Source organism: Aphelocoma coerulescens, chromosome 8, assembly GCF_041296385.1.
Source record: "Aphelocoma coerulescens isolate FSJ_1873_10779 chromosome 8, UR_Acoe_1.0, whole genome shotgun sequence".
In the NCBI taxonomy this organism is placed as follows: Eukaryota; Metazoa; Chordata; class Aves; order Passeriformes; family Corvidae; genus Aphelocoma; species Aphelocoma coerulescens.
In genome coordinates, this window is record NC_091022.1 from 16,384,252 (window position 1) to 16,401,156 (window position 16,905).

Below are 16,905 nucleotides of genomic sequence, written 5' to 3' on the forward strand. Positions count from 1 at the left end.
CCATTATTCATGAAGCAGGTTCCGTACCTTTTGTTTGCCAGAGTAACAGTAGAAAGGGTAAGGAGAGACACTGGAGCACACCTTTGTTTCTTTCTGTAAATTTTTAATGACACCTCTAGCTAACCAGTTGGTGAAGCTCAGTTCCTGCATAAAAGTGGAAAGGCAGAGCTATCTACGGGACAACTAAGCCTTTCAGAAGCTAATTTGAGCTTGTGTTCATCCACACCATCAATGATTAAATTACCTATCAAGTGTGCAGAGCTATCAGGATTCAGGGCATTGAAAAACAAGGTGAATTTATCTGATTGATTTAAAAGACATAGGTGGAATAAGTGGGTTATAAAAAGAAAAAGTCTATTCCTTATAGATATTACAGAAGAACTTCTCTGGCAAGATAAAGAACTTTTTACTTTGCTTCCAAAAGTTGTTTTGCCTGCACAGAAAAAAAGTTTATTAGTCAGAATCAAAATACTTTATCCAAATCAGTTAGCAGGCTGAATTAATTCATGAGGCAGAAACAAAGCACCTTATTAGGTTCCATCTGTATGCCAAACAGAGATGTTTAAAATTAAAATATGCAGACATCATCTGTGTTTTCTATACAGTCAGTTTCCAAAAGCTGATAGTAACACTCAGATTGGATATTACAACACAAGTCAGAGAGCAACTCTTCTGGGTCTTGCTCCTTCCTCAAGCAAAACATTTGTTGCAGTTGATGGGGGGAGGGAGGAAGAGGTTTCTAGAATAAGCCTTGGGTGAAAGATTGCGAGACTCGTGCAACCCTACTTGCAAGCTGTGCTGCTGTTGCATGTTGCCAAAGGTCTGCTCCTCAAGTCTCTGCATTTTCCACCTGTAAGAGAGAAAAACCAAACAGGTCAGTTGGATCAAATTCATCTCCAGCATAACCCCAGTTCACATCAGGAATGGATTTTGCCTTTACTATGTAAGATTTGGGTCTTACTCTAAATAGTGAAACACAGCTCAGCATACAGCCCTTTGAGGGAATTCTGATTTAGAAAAGCACTGAAATATGCATGTAAGTCAATGGAGTGTGTCTCTAGCAGAGACCTTACTAGATGCCTGCTCAGAGTTAAAATTCCAGAGATTTTCCCTGCTGAATCCTAGACCTTACTCCATTGCCAAGCCACATCCTGTCTGTCTATTTTCACCTGCAGTGGAGGTGGCTTCTGAGAATGCCAAGGGTAATTTTTTTTAAAATTGTCAATAGGCTAGTGGTAGTTTCCAGTATTTTTTCCTCTGAGTAATAAAGCAGTCTAAATAGATTTTAGGCACGTAAATATCTGTAATGCATTATAAGGCATGTAAAATGATGGAACCAGATTTGAAAAGATATTTGTGCATCTAAAGCTGCAGATACATCTGATTGTGCATTGGATATGGGTATCTGGTTTTGTATATGACTTCTTTACTGGGGGAAGAAAAATAAAAAAAACCCAGCACGAGTCTCAGAATGCTTCTTGAGTCTGTGTCACACCAGTTTGTGATACACACAACATACAGACTGTAAAGAGAGAGCACATAAATCTGAAAGAAATGTTTCCTACATTATAAAAATGCTGGCCACACCTTGTTGGAATAACGTTGCCTAACAGATTTACCTGGAACATGTAATAAAACTTTCAAATAAGTTGAAAGCAATCCACTTTTATGTGGTTGTTCCAACATGCTGCTTCTCATCTGCATTTTTGGTTCTTTTTTAGTAGAGGTGATGTGACAAAAGAATACTGAATAAGGCAAACATAGAAGGAAAAGAATGTATCAAGTATTGAAATTATTTTCTTTTAGTACCATTAGCCAACTTTCTGACATGTGGGATCTCCTAGCCAGCTGGATACTACAGTGCATGGGGTACATCCACCCCAGCTCATCCAGGCTCAGCTTCCCAAGGCCCTGGCAGCATTTGCTGCAGCAGTGCTGGGCTCCTCTGCAGCTCAGCTGCTGGCTTGTGTTGCCAGCTCCCTCCATGGTACACGGGTCAGAGGTGGCTGCTCTGCCAGCATGCTGGCACTGGCTGGCAGGAGTGCAGCACAGCAGGTGTTGAAATGTTCCATTGTTGAGATGTTCCATTGATTTAGTTGCTGTAATAGGGGCAGCTGGCATTAAAGGGAAATTTTAATCCTCTGAAGTGACAGTTCATTATGATATAAAACTTATGTTTTACGTTTTTTTTTCCCCCCTATGAATAATACATTCCTAAAACTCACTGATAGACTCAAGGGGTGAGTTCAAAGGGGAAAAAGAGGTATCAGTGCAAGAGACAAGAAGCTAACTCCCAGTATTCAAAATAGTACACTCATCTGAAAAGAGGCAAAAATATGTTTTCAGTATTTCATATAGGAAAGTTTAAGTGTTGAAGTGAAGAGCCACAACAAGTGAATAGTATTTCATTACGTGGTCAGCCAGAAAAGAATAGACATTACTTTGGTCTAAACTGCTTTCAGGAACTCCTTCTAGCAATTAACTTTAACTGATTTAAGCCAAGGGATCTTATGTTGCCTGTTACACCTGCTAAATTTCCAATTTCACAAGCTGTCAGCTCTGCCTCTACTATTGCCCTTTGCCTCCCTGAAACACAGCAACATGGATAGGCAGGCAGGAGGGTGAGACCCAAAAAGGGAATAGGTGAAAAATAGTCTCAATCCTCTTTATGTAGCTGTTCTAACTCTTTGAGGTGCTGCAGGAATGATGGCTGCAGGTGTAGTCATCCCTTATTGCAAACCTGCCTGCAGTCAGGGAGCTCGGACCTTCTGGACCAGGATGCTCTTGCTCACACTGAGTAATAGTGAGTGTGAGTCAGGGTGCTGTCGCCTCAAGCTCTGAGAGCAAACAGCTGGGTCTTCCTGTGTGCTTGTGCTGGGCTTTGTGCTGCAGGGGTCTGACCTTTGCTGAGCTCTGCTGTGTACTCTATATATCTGCTGTCAGTTGGTTTTGGAATTATTTGTGTTTTCAGTAGCTTAAATTAACATTAATGGCAATTGAGAAGAGTCTCCTTCCTGTGTGATATTTCCACCATGGCTGAGGTGTTTTGCTTGTGAGCTCCTCTACTGATCCAGGTAGCCTCACTCTCTCCAGCTTGTCAGCTGGGCCTGGCTCTGGCAGGGCTGACTGCTGTTGTTCCCTACAGGGGTTTGGCAATCTTTGGATTCATTTCTGTGGCCAGTTTAGGTGGTGAGGCCGTTTGCCACCTCTCCCTTCATCCCAGGCGAGGGGGGTGATGTTCCAGCGGGTGTTTCCTTCCCAGTTTCCCCAGCCCAAGTTGCGTCACAGACCCTTGCAGGGATGGAAAAGAACGGTTGCGTTTATGGGAGGAAGGGGTTTTATGCAAGTGGAGTGAGCTCTGTCCTCTCTTACTTTTCCCTAAATTCTAAGTATCTCTGTCTGAAACCTTTCACATCACTCACCGTACTCTGGGCAGACATGGGGCCATGGAAGAGCATGTGCCTGCTTAAGTGTGAAGTGCCTCAAACAGCTAGGCACCAAATAATTGCAGAAGGGGAGATGTTTGACAGTTACTCTCTTCTGAGACTGCTGTGGTTTGGTTTTTAACTGTGGCTCTTTCCACTTGCCATTTGGATGTTGGTTTTGTTCCTCTGCATGTTCAGTTGCTGAAATCTCACGTTTGAGCAATTTTTTCTGTGAACTTCTGCATGTTGGAGAAGGCTGCCACAGCCTTTGTATTATTGATGCTCGGCAAGGTTAAGGACTCCGGTTTTTTAGATCTCAGTAGTGGCTGGAGAAACAAGATGCTCTCTACAAAATACAAGCATAAGGAGGTGTGGTTCTCACCCAGAAAATGTTGGATCCTACGGATCCCATACAGTAAAGAGTAACACAAAAGGACAACTGCACCGGCTGAGTTGGGTTCTGCCACTGGCCATCTGAATCAGGGGAAACGCTGCAATTAAGCAGCATGACTGGATGTGCAGTATGTGTTACAGTGAGGGCGTCTGTTGGTACTGGCAGTGAGAGTCTCCTAGGTAAATGTTATTGCCCTCTGTCCAGTCTGTCTTCCTGTTAGATGTGTGGTGGGAATTCAGCTGACAATCACTGAAGCTCCCTGAGAGCACAAGTATTGGCAGGTGAATAATTTTCCAATGATGGTACCAGTGACTCTTGACCAGAGAGGCCTGGCAATCCTGGAGCTCTTGTGCGCTTTGTTTTGCAGGGGGGCCAAAAAGGGTAAAAAAACCTGTCAACAACAACAAAAAGTTGTTTCCTTGTGCTTCATTTTCCCGACTAGTAGAAGCCAGTAAGTACCAGGCCTTGATTTCTTCCCAGAAAGCTGCTTCTCTTTCTGCGGCCAGGCTGCAGGCATTGCTGTGCCTGTTCTCTGCTGCTGCTGGGGGGTGACTCAGTGCCATGCATCTTCCCGGCCCCCCATGCAGTGAGGGGGTAAGTGTCACCTCTGTGTGAGAGCTGGTGGCAGTCAACTTTGCCAAGAGCTGGCTCCTGATGTGGGCCCCCAGGCAGGCCAGCGCATGGCAAACACAGGCCTGTGATGGTGCAGCCCTGCTCCTGGCCTGACACATGTCTGGCCTGTATTTTGGGTGCTCTGTTTCCTATTTCTTCAATCCCTTAATTCCAGAAGGGTGCTTTGATGTATATTGACAATAAAGGGTGGTAACTGAAATTGGGTTTATGGGCTAAAGGAGCTAAAGTGCCCCTTTAGCACAGCCCACAGTAGCCAAGGATGTGATAAAATCTCTGATCACCTTGATGTTGCAGCTGCCCAGCCATGCTTATGGGAGGTTTTATGTTTTCCATAGCATAACAAAATATTTTGTCAACTTAAACACATGTAAATGAGCCTAATTCCTCGTCTGTCAATAAGGAGGCTTTTCATTGTTAGCTCTGTAAAAGACCTTGTTCATGGGACTGAGAATCTGACTTCATTTTATATGATACCCTGAGGACTGAAACTCACTTCTGTTAGACAAAAATAAACTAAACTGTGCCTATGTGTAAAGGCTGGTCAGGGCAGAGGAGCAGGGGGAACAGGGAAGAAGCCATCAATATAAGAAAATCATGGGCCAGAGGAGATTGTGTTTAGGTCCACCTGTCCACAGCATAAAGAGACCTGCTAGAGACTCCTTGTGTGTGTTTGCAGTCCTATAAACTTGAAAGAGAAATTTCAAATAGGGTAATTGCACATCTTGCTAACAATGGTGCTCGGTTCTATGTTGTAACAGTGGTTGACAAAGAGGTGGAGGAAACTCTACCACAATACTGAGAGAAAATGCATGTGCAGCAAGTGCCTCTGGCACATCCAGGCTCTGGGCAGCAATAGCCAGAAAGGTCAGGCTCAGGATTCATGGTATGGTGCTGGAGCAATTTGATTCCTCGACAGGAAGCCCTTAAACACCTTGAAGGGGGACTATAACCTGAATATGACTTGAGAGATGGAGTACTCAAATGCATGCTGCGATCTGGAGGAATGAAACTTAGACTGAACTCACTCAGACACTCAGAGCTAAGAGCATGCTAGACTGCCAATTATTAGCTGGGGAGGGAGGTGTGAATACCTATCAGTGGCTGGTGGGGATGATGGCTCAGAAGCCTCCAGGTATGAGGCATATTGACTGTAACATGTCTAAAGAGTTTCCTTGGCAGGGAGAAACCTCAAACGGCCTTTCTGGATTTACTGTTGCATTAGGAGGCTCTGCATGCTGCTGTGACACTGAGGCCTGAGCTTATCTACCTTACCACTAATATAGAGATGTGTCTTTCTAGGGCTCCTCTAAAATAGCCTTAGTTCCTGAACCTGTGATATGTTACTGTAAAGTGTCTTGGCCTCTGGTAATGAACTTGGAATTATTTTCAAGGAAACATATGGCCAAAGATTCATCTCTTTCCTAGTGCTGGTTTAACTGATCATGATGTTGAAACCAATCTGTAACTCCCCTTTTGGGAGGTGTGATGTTCCTGCAGCTCTGTGTTATCAGACTGTTTGCAAGCTTAGTGTCTAAGTAGTTTTCAGGGTTAGTTTTCTGCAGAGATTCACAGTAAGTCTGTAGGTAAGCTGTCTGGAAGGATGAGTTGGCTGCTGTAGTGGTCCTTCATGACCAGGAAAGTTCCAACACTCCTGAATTTCCAGTGGGGTTGGGAGGCAGTGCATTAGAGGTAGGTATATGTGTGGATCAGTATGTGGCTTGCTGGTTTTTCTTGCTCTGGGCAAAATCTGTTGACTATTCAGAGGGCATAAGAGCCCCAGGTGTCAGGTGTTGTGTATCTGATGAAAAGATTCACTTGTGGAAAAAGACTCAGCAAAATGTTACTCTTGTACTTCTCAAGTGCTGTCTGGGTTGTGCTGCAGGCTCAGTTATTTTAAGAAAGGTGGTTAAAGACCATTGCTATGAATTTCCAGTCCTGAAAGAATAATTGTGTTCTGTAAAAATTTCTACCAATTGAGTTTGGCCCTGAATGGTCCAACATATTTCACTAGGGTTTTTCCTGCAAATATACTGAACAAAATTCTGTGTTTTTCCTTTTCTTCTATGCTCGCTTGGTGAATGCAGAAAAGAACCTCTTTTCACACTCCTATTCCTTCTGAAAGACCCCCAAAATGAATGCACATCAACTCCCAAAATGAAAATATTGGATAGAAGGAATATCCATAGGTTACTGAATGGTGCTAAAGTGCTTTCCCTCCCTCTCCCAGTTTGTATAAGCAAGCTCTGTGACTGCCAAAGTTGTACCTGACTGATGATTTTTAGCAGGAGAGAGTAGATGCACATGGGGAATTGACAGTTGGGCAGGGAGGGACCTAAGAATTGAAAACTGAAGCGACTTAAACCAGTCGAACTACCTTTCTGTTGCTTTCAGCCTTCTACAAAGGCTGTTTCTCTGCTTAGATGTGTGCTTTCGATACATGTTTTTTACTGGAACTCTAATTTCTAATTAGCTGGGCAAGAGAAATGGGGGAGGAGTGGGCAGTTACCTTCCCTTTCCTTGGAACAGTGTCTGCATTTCCAAAGCTGCTGTTGGCTGGGGGCCATGGAAATGGTGCTCAAGTTCTTGCAGAAAGCAGCCCCAATATTGGAAGCCAAGAACTTTGGAGGCTGTGTCCTGAAGCAAAAAGCTCAGTAATTTGTTCTACAGCTAACAGCCCTTTTCAGGTGTCTTCAGAGCAGGAATGCATGGATCCGTTAACGTACTCAGCAGCAATCCTCAGCCCTTCCTCTATCATGTGGTGAGCTGCAGGCACAGGAATGCACGTGCACGCACAGTTTGACTGTGCATCGCGGCACTTACAGCTGGCTTTCTTCTTGTGGGTGAAACCTTCACGCACACTTCTCCATCTGGGCACAACGCGAACAACCTTGCAAAGTAAACACATCCACCTACAATTTTTATTTTCCCAAATCACTCCTTTAGCTAATGTTTCAAAGATACATACGCACCACATCTGGTACAAACCAAATATTTTCAGTCTGTTGGATCCGAGTCAATATTTGCCCAAGGTATTACAAAGACGGTCATGAAGCTGTGACTAAAGGTAAAAGTGCCCTGGTTGAGGATTTGTCTTGGGCTTACATGTGAACAAAGGGACACACAATTTTGCAATGGGGTATCTCTGACAGCACTGCTCGTGTGCTGATGGTGCTCGTGGCTAGTTTCAGGTGGCCCCCTTGATAACTGGTTGCCATGTGCTTGTGCAGGCAGGGCTTGACTCATCACTGGTGCTGCTGGAGGACTGGCACTGCTCATGCACCTTCTCTAGCCCTCTGGGCATTCCCCTGGGACAGCCAGATGTGATCGAGATATTTGCAGAAGGGCTCCTCGCTGGAGTGAATAAATCAGTGCATGCTGTCACACTGGCTCTGCTCCCGTTTCAGATTTTTGCACCAAAGTGTTTATTTTGTGTAACTTGTGGGTTCCTGGTGCCTCTGCAGTCTCTGTGTAGGCTTCCTGCTGACAGATGTGCTGTACTTGCATTCAAGTTGTGGAAGTTGGCCTGTCAGAGCTGAATCAATCCTAGAAATGCTATTAAAATCTGATGTGCCTTTTGGTCAATTGAGACTCGCTTGGGTAAACAAAGGTCAAATCTTTAGTTTCTTTTTTGGTATTTACATAGTTCTGTATATAGGCAAACTCCCATTGCCCCAAGAGCATTTTGAAACTGACTCACATGTGACAGATTTGTCTTACTCTAACTGAAATTAAAGAACGGGAACCTGACTGTAGGATGACCTACATTTAATATGTCATATTTAGGGTAAATCTGAGTGGTCTGTGCTCTAAACAGAACTGAATGTGTTTGCAGCTCTGTAACTCAGTTAGTAATGCGTGGACTGCATCTAACCGATACAGCAAGAGTCTCATTGCTGCTGGTGGGGTGTCTCTGCAGGCTGAGCGTGACAGTGATCAGTCCCCTGGGGAAAAATGGTCGTTTCCTGGTCACTGCTGGCTGCTGCAAAGGCGGGGTCAGTGGGTGTTACTCTTATCTTCAGTACTTCCACTGTGTCGCTCAGCACATTTTGGCTTTGTGCTTATGGCAGCATCTGTTTTTCACTTTGTTATTCCTCGAGGCCAGGAACTAACATAACACAAAGGCCTACTCTTAAACCTTCCTGGAGAAACAACTCATGCTAAGTAGCTGTGCACCTGATTGTGGTCAGCCTGAAATTCATTGCATTAAAGTGGAAGTGACATATCCAGTGCTGTAAAAAAACCAGTAAATCCTCAAAAACCAGGGGTGAAGGATGAATGTGCTCCTGCTCAGAACCCAACCTTAGTGGAGAGGGGAGGTTACTGTATGACAGAAGCCTCTTTGCAATGGGATTACACCCTGCCTGAACGCTCTGTGGTTTGGGGTGTGGGTTGCCCCAACTAGCAGAATACACAGAGCAGGGTTTGACAAGTCCTCTCCTCTTTTATAGCAGGTATTTATTTCAAATTCCTCTTTTCTGGATCTTTTTGTTGCATTTAAAAAGCAGAATTGTTAGTGCTCTTTTTGTTTTTATTTTTTTGGGGGTGACTTAGAAGTCATTATGACCTAAGAGAATTTGTTCATGGTGATTGCTGTATGTATAGGGAACACTTGTTTAAATGTTGTGTAAGAGTTGGTGCTGTGGCCCCTGTTCTCATTTGCCTGTAACTGTCACAAGATTGGTTGAACTCTCTTTTGTCAGTGCTTGACCTGTTATGTTGCTGTTTGTTTGGGTTTACAGGCAGTCACTGTAGTTCAGCCATCTTTGAGAATGAGATTTTGGGAAATGTCAATCTCGCTCTGTGCCCTCCTCCTTACAAAGCTGCAGTTCCCTCTCATGGCACATTGGGTGGGACGGCTTCCCTTCTCCACACTCCTGTTTGCTGGGTACCTGCAGAATTGCTTTGTCCCAAGGTGGGAAAAAACACCTGAATGACTTCATCCCTCTCAAGCTGCTGTTCTGAGATGGGCACTTTGTCTCTTCACCTCAAGGTGTGTGGCAAGGAAATGAGACCTATACCTTGGCAAACAAGGGAGTATGGACTTTCCTTAATGACCCTGCCAATTACCTCTACCTCATGCTTGTACCTGCATGCCTGTGAGTGGTGTCTGGATGCCATCACTGGGTTTGCTTGAGCAAAGAAGTGGCTCTCAGCTACGTACCAGGCAATCACTGTGCAGCCAGCTTCAGCTACTGACTTGGGACTGGCACAAAGACCAGAGGTCTTATGACTCCTGCCAAGTTGGTGATGGGTATTAGTTTGGTACTTCTGCTGCTCTTTCATTGCTCTGGGACATTGGGATCAAGCCTGTAGCAAACATCTTGGGTTTAGTATTGGAATTTTACCTCTGTCCAACCTGCAACTCCTACTGCAAGCTGTGAACACACAATTCATGAAGGTTTGGTGGAGACTTTCAAGGGCTCTGCAGCTAAATTGCCTTACTATGGTTCCTTGCATCCAGGAGACACAGGTGAGAGCAGTCAGGCAACCTCCAGAGTCCTTCTCCTCCTCCCACAGCCTCAAAACGCCCAGTGCCACGGTTAGAAGGGTAGGTTCTGATTAAGAAGTGGGCAAACTTACAGTGTTCTGTGATGGTAATAACACTGAAAATATTGTGCTGTATTTACCCAGTACTGCAGAAATAACAGATGTGCAGCAGTAATAAATTAGCTAAATACTTAATTAGAGATATGTAGAACTGAGTGGTTGAGAGAGAATACTGCTTTCTAGAAGTAATTTCTGAACTAATACCTAAATCTAAAGAGGGAAGTGATTTCTGAGTGTACTCATGAATTATGCTGCTGTGACAGGACGTTATGCCCCATCTCAATCTGTTTAATTCTTAGAGGCATGCTTTGCATAAACTAACAGAAATCACACTAGTTATAAAAAAACCAATCCTAACACACTAAAGGACTACCCTTTAAGTAGGACCTCATCACAACCTTACATATTGATAGAAATATAATTCTGTTAGTCCATTAGAAGTGTAAGGACATTTTCTTGTGCCTCCACTCACAATTGCAGCTACATGTGGTTTCAGGAAGCCTAATGTAACAGTCAGATTAAGTGCTTTCTTGCCTATGGCTATTTTACTGGAAATCCTGGTAATGAAGACCTCAGAATAAGCATTTGTGTCAAAAAAGCATGTTTTCAGTGCTTCCACCCTGGAAAGGGATGCAGTAAGTCTGTTTCTCTTCTATTATTGATTATTTATTGTAGTTCTCACTAGAGGATAGAAGACTAAGCCATTCTGTCTCAAAATGTCAAACCTTAACCTTTGTGCAAACTTTCTGAAGTTCAGCAAGCTGTGTGAAAATGGGCCACTGTGATTGAATAACACTAGCGTGGAAATAGTCAACTCCCACACAACGCTGTGTTTCACCATCTGCAGCAGGGCTTGGGTCTGCAATGGTTTCACAGGTCTGTGATGCTTGTGCAGATTTTGTGGTGGTTCTCCTATTTATAATTACTACTGTACTTAAAAAAAACACCTGTACTGAGATAAGCAGTACATAATTGATACATAGATGCAGATGCTAAAAACATAATTACACTTTTGTGCTGAGCATTCAGCTATCCAACCTGACTTCATACCCTGTATCCAGCAATGCTTTCGGAGGCCGATTCTCACCCTACCACAGGACATTTCTTTCTTTTCTTTCTTCTCTCCCGGATGGGTTCTCTTGCATTTGGTTGTATGAAAACACATTTTGTGACTGTGTGAAGCAGATCACTCTGTAACTATGACCTACCCTCCTTATCATCCTACACCTCCACATGCTCTAATGTTCTCTGCCAATTCTACTGGCACAGATTTTTAGCATGACAGCTTCTTCCCCACATGCTTACTCCTCACTATGAGCTCATCTCCCTCCTGTGTGAAACCTCTGTTGTCATCCTTCTTTTCTTCCCTAAACCTCTGCTGATGTTTTCTCTCCTCTTAGGCTTGCGCTGCTGAAGTTTCCACATGGCACCGTGTGCTGGCCCTTCCTTACCCCTCTCTCTGAACAAGTGTTAATCCAAGGCAAGTTCAGTACCAGCTGTAGGTTTACTGTCACAGACACGCTGTAGGTACCTTGTCTGTTGTGCTGATGGAATTCATTATATGAAAAGTACCTCCACACGGATAGCCTAGATTAAAAAAAAAGACCCCCAACAGCTACCTGAAACCAACCCACCATGAACCAAGAACTAGTATTTACCATCTTTGCTCATAGTCAGCCCCATTTACTACTGGATTCCACTCTGGGATTCATTCATTCAAGCTGGTTTTCAATACACTTAATGTGCTTCCCTGTTATTTTTGTTCCCCCTAATAGATAGGTTAAATTTTAGTAAGAATGCCTGCTGGAAGAAACTCAAGATTTGCAATCTTACTAGTTTGTAATAACAGCTTCCACCCAAGCCCAACCCCCATACATTTATTTCTTGCTTTGTTATTCCTAAAGAACCAGAACTACAGGGTTGTAGTAGTTAACCACATGGCTTAGGCTTCCTTGGACCGTCTCTCATACCCTCTTTTACCTTTTACTACTGCAAACATACTGAAGTTCATTGCTGCTTTCAAATGTACTTTGATTTTGGAGGACTCTTAAAAAGTAACATTATTTGGTCTAGTCCATCCTGCTTTCTTTCTTGTTTAGCTTAGAACAGTCCATTTTACCAGAGTGGCCACATTATCTTCTCCCTGAGACCATTTAGACGGCCTCAATGAGCAGCTCTGAACTAGAGGATCTCAAACTCTCAAACGTCTGACACGTAGCTCTGTCCCAGCCATCAGTTCCCCTTACATCTGTAGCCTTGTCTTCTTCGATGGGGAGAATGGTTATAAATAGAGAAGATGGATGAAATGGCCTAGATTCCTCAAAGAGCTCAGAATTCACTTTTGAGGCCAGAGCAAATGGTCTGCTTTTAGTCTCTTTATTTCAAAGTGCTTGGCCTCAACATACTTAACCAGGTTCAAAACTGAGTCTAAAGGTTGCAGTGGCTGTATCTACAGATATGATCCAAATCTGGTGGTGATTACTTATGAAAATCCGACCTCTGTAACATTTCTGTTTGGTGTGCAGCCAAGTTTACAGTATAGGCAACATCAGTGCAAAGAAACTGATATGGAAAAATACGATCAATGGACTTTTATTTTTCTTCCAGCTCTGGATAGGGTTAGGCAAAAGAGTAAGGGAAGGTATTACGGCATGTGTTGCCAAAAAACAAGCAAATATATTTTGAATGTCAAATGTATGTTCCATCAGAAGGGGATGTTCCTTTGCAACATGGTGGGATGCCTGCTATCAGTTTTGGTAGAAGCTGTGTTAATGCCCAGGCCATGAGTCTGGGTACCAGGAGCTCAGAGTGTATTTCTGGCTCTGCATGTGTCATAGTCCATGTGCCTGGATGAGTCACTCCACTCCCCTTTCACTTTCTTTTTCTGTGAAAAGGGGTTTAGCATCTTTCAAAAATGCTTTGAAATTGATGATCAAACTGCCAATTGATAATCATTCTAAAAGAGATTGCTAGTGGTAAGGAGCTCACCTCCATGCATGTAAATATTCCATAAGGAGACCATTAGCTCAAACAAAAAAAAAATCAGCAAATAAAAATAAGCATGATCCTGTGAAGTCATTGATCAGTTTCATCCATCTTCAGTGGTGGTCAAAGTTCTGAAATTAAACACTTTCTTACAGCAATTAATTAAAAGTAGGAATTAATCTCTCTTTTTTTTGGAAAAAAGAACTTCCCTGAGGTTGCATTATGAGAGGTAATGGCTTTGATAGGTAACAACCTACAGAGATCATGGGACTATTATTTGGGGATTCTTACAGAGCAAGGAATTCTGAACAAAGCTGTTACTGCACCAGTTGATCATATAATGACATTTAACCCATCTTAAAACAAAAAGTGACTTGAAACATGATTTTCTTTTTTTTTTCTTTCTTTCCTTTTCTGTATGTTTAGAAATGTCAAAGTGAAACACACTGACAACTTGGACACTTTTTCAAGTTGAGAAATTAATCAAAACCAACCTTTTCCTGCAGAGGTTTCATTTTCAACCAAGTAGGCCTCTTCTGATTAAAGAAGTTGCATAAAAATTCTTTATCATCTCTGCACAAGGAGGACTGCTGAAGCTGTTGGGTGATTCATACCTGTTTTAGAGACAGCTTTCACAATAATCTATAGGTGCTGTTGAAAGACTCTTTATATGAGTACTTCTGTCCGTGCACAAATCACGTGGCCCTGGGGCAGTGCCCTCCCAGCTGCAGACAGTGCCCTGTGGACACGGGCACCAAACCAAGGCCACACTTTGGAGGAGCAAGGGGAGAGCTGGCCCGTTTGCCATCCTGTGCTGAGGGAATAAGCCCTGCAGCAGGTTCCCCACAGTGAGTCCGTGTGCAGATGGGAGGTGGGAGGCGCAAGGCTGGACAGAGCCGTCCCTTCCTGGGGTGCAGGGAGCCAGCGTGAGGGGTGGGAAGCCCAGGGGTCTGCTGCTGGGGAAGCTGACTGTAGGGTGGGATCTTTACAAGGGTAAACAGGAAGCAGGCAGGAGGATGAGTGCTAACTGTTGGAATTAGTGAAGTGGTAGAGTGGGAAGGAATGGCCATGCACTGGGATGGGAAGAATAGGAAGGATTTGGAAGGAGACAGAAACAGAGCAGAGATATGAAACAGGGTGGGGTGAATGTCCATAACTCTGGCTTTATACCCAGTTGTAAATTTATAGTAGAAGTTTTTCAGAAGCAATACGTATAGAGTGTTATTTATGGAGTATTATCTGTGAAATTCTGAATTCAATATTTTCAAGAGCCTGTGGCTCTTAGAAATTGTACTCTTAGACTGTAAGAGTGGATACTCTTTGGCTAACCTGCAGGGAACTTCCTTCCTCCATTTGTAAAGGAAATAAGGATGTGAAGATATGTATCTGTGTTGTTGTGCTTCCATTCCTCCCCTCCCTCCCACTTCTTAGCACTGGTAACTTTATCAGCTTTGCTTCAGGCATCACCTATCTTGTATTCAAGGTTATCAGATAGTGATGAACTAGGAAAAAAAGAAATCCAACTTTTGACTCAAACCCTTAAGGTATAAATGATGTAACCCAGAATCCAGCACTACTCCTACACAGATCAGCAGTCAAGTACCAGAACTGGTGGTCAGTGTTTCACCTTTGGATCACCAGATTAAAAAAATAGTTTCTTTCAGTGAAGCCTACACAACAGCACTACTTATAGTTAGATACTGACAGAGCCTTCAAGGCAGCTAGGTAAATGTTTATAGCTACACTTTTAAATTTTATTTTGTTTTTTTTATGCTGTGACAAATTTTGAACTGTAGAGATAAGGAGACAACAAAATGCTGCAAAGTGTGAAGTGTGCTTGACAGTTTAAGAAAACAGCTAGCTGGTCTTGAGTATTTGAGCATGAACTGACCCCTTCATTCTTTGCACGACAGTATCATAAAGCCTTTTAGGTAAGTTACAGCATTACTGCCAAGCCAAATTATACATACTTGATGCCTTAGCACTACAGCATTGTGGACTCAATCTTGTCCCACATCGGCCCTGGCAGTGGGAGAAGGGATGGCTTGCAGAGGCACTACAGCTGAAAGAGCTGCGGGTCCTGCTACAGCCTGGCCACAGAGAGCTGGACAAATGGCTTCACTGCCCCGTGCCCGGAGCGCTTCTGTCCTGCAGGGCCCTGCTCGAGCAGAGGTTGCTGCGGGCCGGGCGGCTCAGCCGGGAGGGAGCTCTCGCTGCGCTCCCAGGCAGCCTCTCACGGGCTCCGATGCAGAGCGGCTCCGTGGTGCACAAACCACACGTTCCCAGTGAAGTGGCCTCACTTACCCTGTGTAACTCAGCCAGCACAGCAACACCCATGCTGCTTTTCGGCAGAAAGGAGATCCAGCTCGGTCCCACAGCAAGGCTCCAGTTCAGTTCAAAGACAGAGAAAACTCAACAAGGAAATACAAAGTTGTTCAAATTAGTATCTTCTTTCTGAGAGCAGCTTCTGCTTATAGAGTAAGTGAGCATAAAAATGGCATTTGCATTCTCAGGAAACAATGCCTGTGCACAGTTTGCAATGTTTCAGATTCATTCTTTGGAAACAATTTGTGTGATTTATTCTGTTTTTATTCAAGCGTGATTCTGTTTTTCTTCAGGGCTGCTTGGGGTGTGTGGTTTGACACTCAGCTTGTCAGTTTAGCATTGTGAGATTGTGAGTTTTTTGAAGAGGGCACATCTGTGGTTATAGAAGAATAACAAGAAGCATCAGATGTTCAGAAAACCAAGAAGCAGAGCTTGGGAGGATCTTAGAAATGAATAGTTAGCAGAGATGACATATATATGACCCAGAGCTGTAGATGGCTAATGTGGTATCTGTAAAATCACTTATTTTTCAAGTTTTCAAATGCTCTCTGGAAAAAATATCTTAATAAGGAAAAAACACTTTAACTGCATTTCTAGTTGTAAAATTTTACAATAAGCCAAGGATCTTAAGCAGCAAAAGTATCTACCTGTTTGTTTTTGTTTTTTAATTTACTGAGAGCCCATAGTTCAGAAAAAGAAGAATGTATTCAAAAAAGCTTTTAAGTCAGTCAAAGCTTTACACAGTAAAACTACTTCTCTTTTGAGAACAGAAGGAAATGTTGGGACTGCAGCTTCATCCCCTGTATTACTCCTTTAGACTGCTTGGGAATAATTAAGGTTGATGGACATTTAACCAGTCTTTGTACAAGAAGGAGTCAAGTCAAATTGCAGAGGGGCATAGGCTTATGCAGGTTTCTGTGTAACAGTGAACTGGATCTAAACCTTGTTTAAAAATCAACAGGGTTTACAACAGTGTCTGCCTTGTTAAAGTGAAGTTATTATTCCAGCTTAACCACCTGCATTGTTATCAAAAGACCATAGTATTTTCAAACTTACTTTTTAATCTTTCCCTCCTATACTGAATTCACTCTCTTCTGGCTATGCAGGTGAAGATACTGCACCAACACAACTTCACTTGCACCATCTCAGTGAAATTTTTTAATGGATGACATGCTTTGAGACCATGCACTCAGTCTGAAACTTTTGAACAAGCAGTGCAAAAGTTAGTAATTATCTTAATGAATTCTGTGCTAAAGTGATACTTAACATTTCAACTGGCAAAGTAATGTACCTACACTTTGAACTACAGCCAGCCTTGCTAAATCAGTACTAGCCAAAGATTTGCAACCATTTATTCTATTTATTAAATTAACAAATAAAAAGTGTCTGCAAAAGGTTTTCTCCTGACTGTGGATAGCACTTGCAGTACTGAGGTGTTTACGGAAAATCCTGCTTAGTGGCAAATCCTGATTAGGAAACGTTATCATTTTTCTGCATAATAGGTGAGATAGACGTGCCTAACATATGGTTGCTATAAAATACCTTAGATGAGTCAGATCTTAGCTGACAGCTGTAGGCAGAATTGCTGTGCCTTCT

General features: G+C 43.1%; 1 long non-coding RNA gene across 1 annotated transcript; it reads right to left on the reverse strand.

Moving 5' to 3' along the window:
• Positions 1 to 440: 440 nt before the first annotated feature.
• LOC138113909 (uncharacterized) lies at positions 441 to 16,552 on the reverse strand. Its single transcript, XR_011152384.1, has 3 exons — positions 16,366 to 16,552; positions 15,289 to 15,682; positions 441 to 850 (listed from the first exon to the last, which is right to left on the reverse strand). It is a non-coding gene; the product is annotated as an uncharacterized lncRNA (long non-coding RNA).
• Between the last annotated feature and the right edge of the window lie 353 nt (positions 16,553 to 16,905).